The 7,523-nt window shown below is 33.5% G+C and overlaps 1 pseudogene; it reads right to left on the bottom strand.

Annotated features, from left to right (window-relative positions):
• Positions 1–652: 652 nt before the first annotated feature.
• Positions 653–7,257, bottom strand: LOC140853969 (uncharacterized; annotated as a pseudogene).
• Between the last annotated feature and the right edge of the window lie 266 nt (positions 7,258–7,523).

The raw sequence follows: 7,523 nt of genomic DNA, 5'->3' as shown, positions 1-7,523 counted from the left end.
ATCCAATCTATAAAATATAACTAAGTAATCTAATACAAAATAAAATCAGAGAGACAAAGCATCGAGCACAAGATCCAGATATGTAAAGACATGATCAGCCTCGTCGACGACCAAAGGGTCTGGTCAGAGAAGAGGATGCAGGAGGATGAAAAGCAATAGGCTGTACGAACACAAGCTCAGTAGATGTAGAGGACCTAGATTGAAGCTGAGTCCTAATGGCATCAAATTGAGACAGGATACCCCTCACAATCAGTCGGAGACCATCCAGATCAGATGTCAGAAAATCCTTGGAGTCTCAAATATCTGTCCTGAGCACCTCAAGAGAAGAGTGAAGCTATGAGTGAAGTTTGTCAACCTCTCGAGCCAAAACATCCACCTGAGGAGCAGAAGAGGTCGATGTGCCCACGTCAGAAGAGAGGGAATCCATTACCTGTCTGATCTCTCTCTCCAAATCAAAGATCCTATCACTGAATCTCAAAAGAGAGCTCTCCACACCCTGCAATCTGATATTCAAGTCTGATAACAGCTCCATCAACGAAGAAATATGTGGGACAATAGATGAATCCAATGATGGAGTAGGGAAGGCAGTGGAAGAAGTTGGCTGATATTGCTGTGGCTGCTGTGACTGCTGTTGCTGTAGCTGCTGAAGGATCTACTCCTGATATAGCTGAAACAGGTAGAGCTGCTGCATAACCTGATCCTGGAACTGCTGTTGCTGAAATTGGTGAGACTGAAGAAGCTGAACCTGAAACCGCTGTAGCTGAACAGATAAAATCTCTATCACTCTCTCAGCTAGCAGTCCCATATCAATATCCCCCAATCTAGAAGTAGGCACGGTATGGCTCAATGGGGGTACTCTGATCGAGGGTCCTGCCTCAGGCTCCGAAACATGGTGGTCTGCTGGGCTAGGCCTAAGCACAAGAGAAGAAGGACCCTCCCCCTCAGCATGCTCCTCATCCTCATCACTATCCTCCTCTGCAACACGACTCTTGGCCCACCGACCATCCACTCTCACAAAGCCCATCCTCCTAAGTGAGTGGTTGTTGTAGGTGTCAGTGTATGACAGCCTACAAATAGCCTCTCCATCAAAACTGACTCTATTCTCTCTAAATATAACTGTGAGGGTCATACCATAGGGCAAGGGAGCCTTGGACCTATTCAAGACTTCCCTCATAGCATCAATCATCAAAAATGAAAGGTTCATGAGAGACTCTGAAACAACATGGTACATAAGACATATGTCTCTCCCCATCATTAGATCATATCTTCTCTCTCTAGGGAAGAAAATTCTGAAAATCATATGGTGGAGCAGTCTCATCTCCACACTCAGATCCTTAGCTTCAATTTTTAGAAAACCTTCCACATCAATTCTCCCAAGTATGGTCCTAAGTCCAACTTCTTTCTTAGGCAGTTTATCTAAACAACTATCTACATAGGGCATTTGAAGCAATCTACCTAGTCTTGGAGCATTTAAAATGATCTGAACATCCTTAACAGTAGATTTTAAAACTCCCTCAGAGAAAAATAGATTGGAATAAATTTTTTTTACCAAATCTATGTAAACTGGTTCGGATAAGCTCAAAAAGAATTTCCAACCTTACCTAATCATCTTCTTCCCAATAGAAAATCCATCTTGCCTTAAAAACTTGAAATATATATTCCTACCCAATACAACTTTTCTAGCAGACAAGGAGATCTTGATGTCACAGGAGGTGAAGCATGGGTTGGCTCTTGTGCAATCTTCTTCCTTCTTTCCTCTGCCTCCAGGGATCTCACGGACTTCCTCCTTTGTGGCGTCCTCATCTTGGGGGCCATGATGCAAGAGAAAGATGAAAAATGATCTTGAGAGTGGAGAAGGGTTGGATTGAACTGAAATTAAGGAGGAGAAGTCAGTTTTTGAGAGGTTTCCCACAGATTTGATGGCCAAGGTTTGAAAATTTTGGGAAAACTAAAAATGAGCCGTGAGAACCAAAGATTTGAGAAGAACGAGTTTTGGTTTAGAGGAATTTTGAGATTTTTGAGAGAGCAAGGATGTGGATTCTTGATTAGGATGAGAGGGAGAGGAGAAGGCTTGGGATTTGTAGCATCCTAACTCCCTGTTCTATTGGAAAATGATCAGGTGGGCTCACTTATAAGTGACCTACCCGCATGAATGGGACATCCCATGGGATGCCCCATTCAGGACTCTTTCAAGCGATAAAAAAAATGATTTAAATAGAGAAAAAAATCAAAAAATAGTCGCATCAAGTTGAGAAGGTCATGGAGGGTCTATATAAATTTTGATGTGATTTTTGACAAAAAAATTCAATGAAAAAAAATCCAAGAAGGTATCTGAATAGTATTGAAGAATTTTTAAATGACTTGAAAAGTCCTCAAAAAATAATAGATGGCTCTCAAAATTAAAATAATGAAATTAAGAATTTTTAAAAAAATTTTGGAGCAAAATTGAGATAGAAAATCAAATAGAAGAATCTAAGATGCCCAATTCTCTCCTAATTTCACAAAATTTATTTTCATTAAAGGCTTTAGTGAAAATGTCAGCTAATTGATTTTCAGTATTTATGTATTCAAGTATTATATCATTATTTTGAATATATTCTCTTATAAAATGATGTCTAATTTTAATATATTTTGATCTAGAGTGTTGAATTAAATTTTTGATTAAATTGATGGTATTACTGTTATCATATTTTATGAAAATATTTTTAAATTTAATGCCAAAATCCATGAGCTGTTGCTTAATCTACAAGATTTAAGCATAGCAACTTCTAGCTGCAATGTATTCGACCTCGACCGTAAACAAAGCCACTAAATTTTATTTCTTGCTAAATCAGAGGATTAAATTTATCCCTAGAAATTGATAAGTTTCACTACTACTTTTTCTATCAAGTTTACATCCAGCAAAGTCAGCATTTGAAAAATCTATTAAGTCCATAGATGATTACCTAGGTTTTGTATTCTTTTTAAGTATCTAAATTTTTTTTAACAGTATTTAAGTATGATTCTTTAGGATTTGATTGATATCTAGCACATATATATATACTGAACATTATATCAGGTCTACTTACAGTCAGATATAATAAAGATCCTATCATATCTCTATAAAGTTTTGTATCAACACTTTTATCATGCTCATCTTTTTCTAATTTACAAGAAGGAGACATAGGGGTACTTACAATTTTTGAGCTCTCTATTCTAAATTTCTTTAATAGCTCTCTTGTGTACTTACTTTAGGTGATGGAGATCCCTTTCTTCATTTGTTTGATCTGAAGTCCGAGGAAGAATGTGAGTTCTCCCATCATGCTCATGTCGAACTTCCCCTACATAAGCTTGACAAATTTTTGGTATAAATTTTCATTAGTAGATCCAAATATAATGTCATCAACATATATTTATATGACTAGAATTTTTTTATCTTTTCTTTTTATAAAAAGAGTAGTATCAACTTTTTCTTTTGAAAAATTATTTTCTAATAAAAACTTACTTAATCTTTCATACCAAGCTCTAGGAGCTTGTTTTAATCCATATAATATTTTGTTTAATTTAAATACATGATCTAAAAATTTATGATTTTCAAAATCAGGAGGTTGTTCAACATAAACTTCTTTAGCAGTATAACTATTTAGAAAAGTACTCTTAACATCCATTTGAAATAAATTAAAATTTATAAAGCAAGCAAAAGCAAGAGCATTCTTATAGCTTCTAGTCTAGCAAGAGGAGCAAAAGTTTCATCAAAATTAATTCTTTCTTATTGATTATATCTTTTAGCAACTAATCTTATTTTATTTCTTATAATATTTTCATCTTAATCTAATTTATTTCTATATACCCATTTGGTTCCTATTATTGGATAATTTTTAGGTCTTGTAACTAGTATCGATACATTATTTCTTTCAAATTGATTTAATTCTTCTTGTATGGCAATTATCTAGTTATTATCTTTTTCAGCTTTATCTATTGTTTTAGGTTCTAAGTGAGAAACAAAAGCTATATAATTGCAAACACCTCTAAGTGAAGATCTAGTTCTTACACTTTATACTGGATCACTAATTATTAATTTTTTAGGGTGATTGTGGACATACCTCTATTTTCTTGGAAGATTATCTGTGTCTTGAGGTTGCTTTTGAATGTTCTGATCATTGATGTTTTTATCCTCATATTTTTCATCCATCTGATCCTTGTTTTGTTGATCCGAGTCATTTAGGATGAGCTCCTTTATTCCATCTTCTATAATACCTGCATCATCAGCATCTTCTCTCTTCCTTGATGGAAGGTTATTAGTTTCATCAAAAATAATATGAATTAACTCTTCCATTACTAGTGATTTTTTATTAAATAATCTAAAGACTTTATTAGAAATAGAATAGCCAAGAAAGATAGCTTCATCAAATTTAGCATCAAATTTACCTAAGTTGTCTTTGTCATTATTCAAAACAAAACACCGACAATCAAAAATATGAAAATAACTTATATTTGATTTTCTATCATTCCATAGTTTATAAGGTGTTTTCTTTAAAATTGATCTTATTAAGGCACGATTTAAAATGTAACATGCTTTGTTAATTGCTTCAGTCCAAAAGTACTTTGGAAGCTTGCTTTCATATAACATGGTATGTGCCATTTCTTCTAGTATTCTATTTTTTCTTGCAACTACTCTATTTTGTTGAGGTATTTTAGATGCTAAAAAATTATGATATATATTTTTCTCATCATAAAATTTTTTAAAATTTTTATTTTCAAAATTAATTCTATGATCACTTTGAATAGAAGTGATTGGTAAACATTTTTCATTTGAAACTTTTTGACAAAACTTAGAGAATGCAGAAAATACTTCATCCTTAGAAGCTAAAAATAAAACTCAAATAAAACATGAAAAATCATCAATGATTATAAAATCATATCTTTTTTCTCCTAGACTAGTTATCCTTGTTGGGCCAAATAAATCCATATGCAAGAGTTTTAGAGGTTTAAAAGTTGAAACAATATTTTTAGATTTGAAAGAAACTCTTGTTTGTTTACCTAATTAATATGCATCACATATTTTATCTTTATCAAAACTAATTTTTGATAAACCAAAAATCAAATCTTTTTTGATGATTTTAGAAAGTGTGTGCATACTAATATGTGCAAGTCTACGGTGCCAAAGCCAACTAGTCTCATTAATTTTAGCATTCATGGCCATAAGACATTGCATGCTTTGTAAAGAGAGATTATCTAAATCAACCATGTATACATTGCCATACCTATATCCAATGAATCTAGTGCTAGCATCAGTGGGACTAGTTACAATGCACATAGATGATTCAAAAATTACTTTATAATCTTTATCACATAATTGACTAATACTTAACAAGTTATGTTTAAAACCATCTACAAGTAAAATATTTTCAATGCAAGTGGAGGGAGTAATACCAATATTACTGATACCGATGATTTTTTCTTTGTCATTGTCTCCAAAGGTGACCATCCCTCCATTCTTGACTTTCAATATGATGAATTATGATTCATCATCTGTCATGTGTCTTGAGCATCCACTATTAAGATACTACTTCCTTTTTGTTACTTAGGATGCAAAACACACCTGCACATATGAGATCAAATTTGAACCTTAGGTATCCAAGCTAACTTAGGTCCTTTAGGGTTACTCACAATGATCCCTTTTGAAACCCATATTTTCTTAACATTTCTACCATTAAATTTGTTTGATGAACATGTATATGCCTTATGCCCTACCATACCACATCTAAAACAATTAATATTTGGCAAATTTCTTGTGGATTCATTGACAAAAATATTTTTGAAGGACTTTTATTTTCTTAGAGTATTGTAGCCAAGTCCTGCTTTATCATATACAACCTTTTGACTGTCAATAATCATCTAAAATTTGTTTGAACTTAAAATAAATTTGTTAACTATAGATTTTAACTTTGATATCTCTTCTTTTAGTTTTTAATTTTCTTTTATAAGAGTTTTATTTTGACTAGAGGGTTCATCTTTTTCTTTTATTAGTGATTGATTCTTTAGATCTAATTCTTCATTTTTTTTATCAATTTCTTTTTTTTCCTTACTTAATTCATGGTTTCTTGATTTTAAATTTTTATTTTTAATTCTTAATTCTTTTAAGTCATTTAAGAGTTCATGAAAAGCTTCTAATAATTCATCATAAGTAAATTCAGGTTGAGTTTTAGATGATACCTCATTTTCTTATGCCACAAGGTACAGGTTGGCTTCTTCCTGAGTTTCTTCATCAGTGGTGGAGTCGTCACTATCACTCCATGTAGCCATTATAGCCTTTTTCTTCTTAAATTTTTTTTGATCTTTCTTGAGCTGAGGGCATTCTGATCTGAAGTGGTCAGGCTTCTTGTACTCATAGCAAATTATGGGCTACTTTTTTTCTTTCTTTTTACTTAGCTCCCCCTTAGCTGGTGGCCTTCTCTTGGTCCCTTATCTTTTTCTTCTGATGAACCGTCTGAATTTTTTAGTAATTAGGTTCAAGTCCTCATCTTCTTCACTGTTGTCTGATTTTTTTGAGTCATCTTCTTCTTGAGCTATTGACTTGAGGGCTATGGTCCTCTTTCTTCTGATTTCCTCTTCAGTGTGCTGTTTCATTATCAGTTCATGGGTCATGAGGGATCCAAGCAGTTCCTCCAATGGTAGAACATTCAAGTCCTTGATCTTTTGGATTGCAGTGACTTTCGCTTCCCATAATCTTGGTAATAACCTGAGTACTTTTCTCATAAGATCACTGTTAGAGTAACATTTCTCAAGATTTTTTAAGCTATTTATGATGTCAGTGAACTGAGTGAATATTTTAGTTATTGATTCTTCAGGTTTCATTTTAAACAGTTCATAGTTATGCACAAGCACATTGATTTTAGATTCTTTTACTTGGTTTGTGCCTTCGTGTGTGACTTCTAGTCTATCCCAAAATTTTTTAGCAGATATGCATGTGGAAATGCGATTACATTCATTAGTATCCAAAGCACAATATAAAACATTCAAGGCTTTAGCATTGAGCTGAGCCATTTTCTTATCAAAATCATCCCATTCACCTTCCGACTCAGGAATAGACATGCCATCAATCAATTTGATAGGTGTGTGTGGTCCATTTACTATGACACTCCATATGTCATAGTCAAGTGCTTGAATAAAAATTTTTATTTAAGTTTTTCAATAGGTATAGTTTGATCAATTGAAAAGTGGAGGTCGGTTTGTGGATTGCCCCTCGGATAAGGATGTGCCAAATTGGACTGCCATGGATCTTTAGCTCTTGATGGTTAAATCAAGCAAGAACTAGAGTACCAGGCTCTGATATCACTTGTTGCCCAGATATGGAGCCCAAGAGGGGGGGTGAATTGGGTCTTTTTGAAATTTTAAAGATTGAACTACTTAAGCAATGTGCCAAGGTGAAGAGTGAAGTGTATCAACTTGCAATAGAAATAAAATTAAACACAAATAAGAAGTAAGCAAGTAATGAGCACAAAGAATAAGAGAAAAGAGGCAAACACAACAAACATAAAAAA

This window comes from Elaeis guineensis, chromosome 15 (assembly GCF_000442705.2).
Source record: "Elaeis guineensis isolate ETL-2024a chromosome 15, EG11, whole genome shotgun sequence".
Classification (NCBI taxonomy): Eukaryota; Viridiplantae; Streptophyta; class Magnoliopsida; order Arecales; family Arecaceae; genus Elaeis; species Elaeis guineensis.
This window is presented reverse-complemented; position numbering and strand designations above follow the sequence as displayed.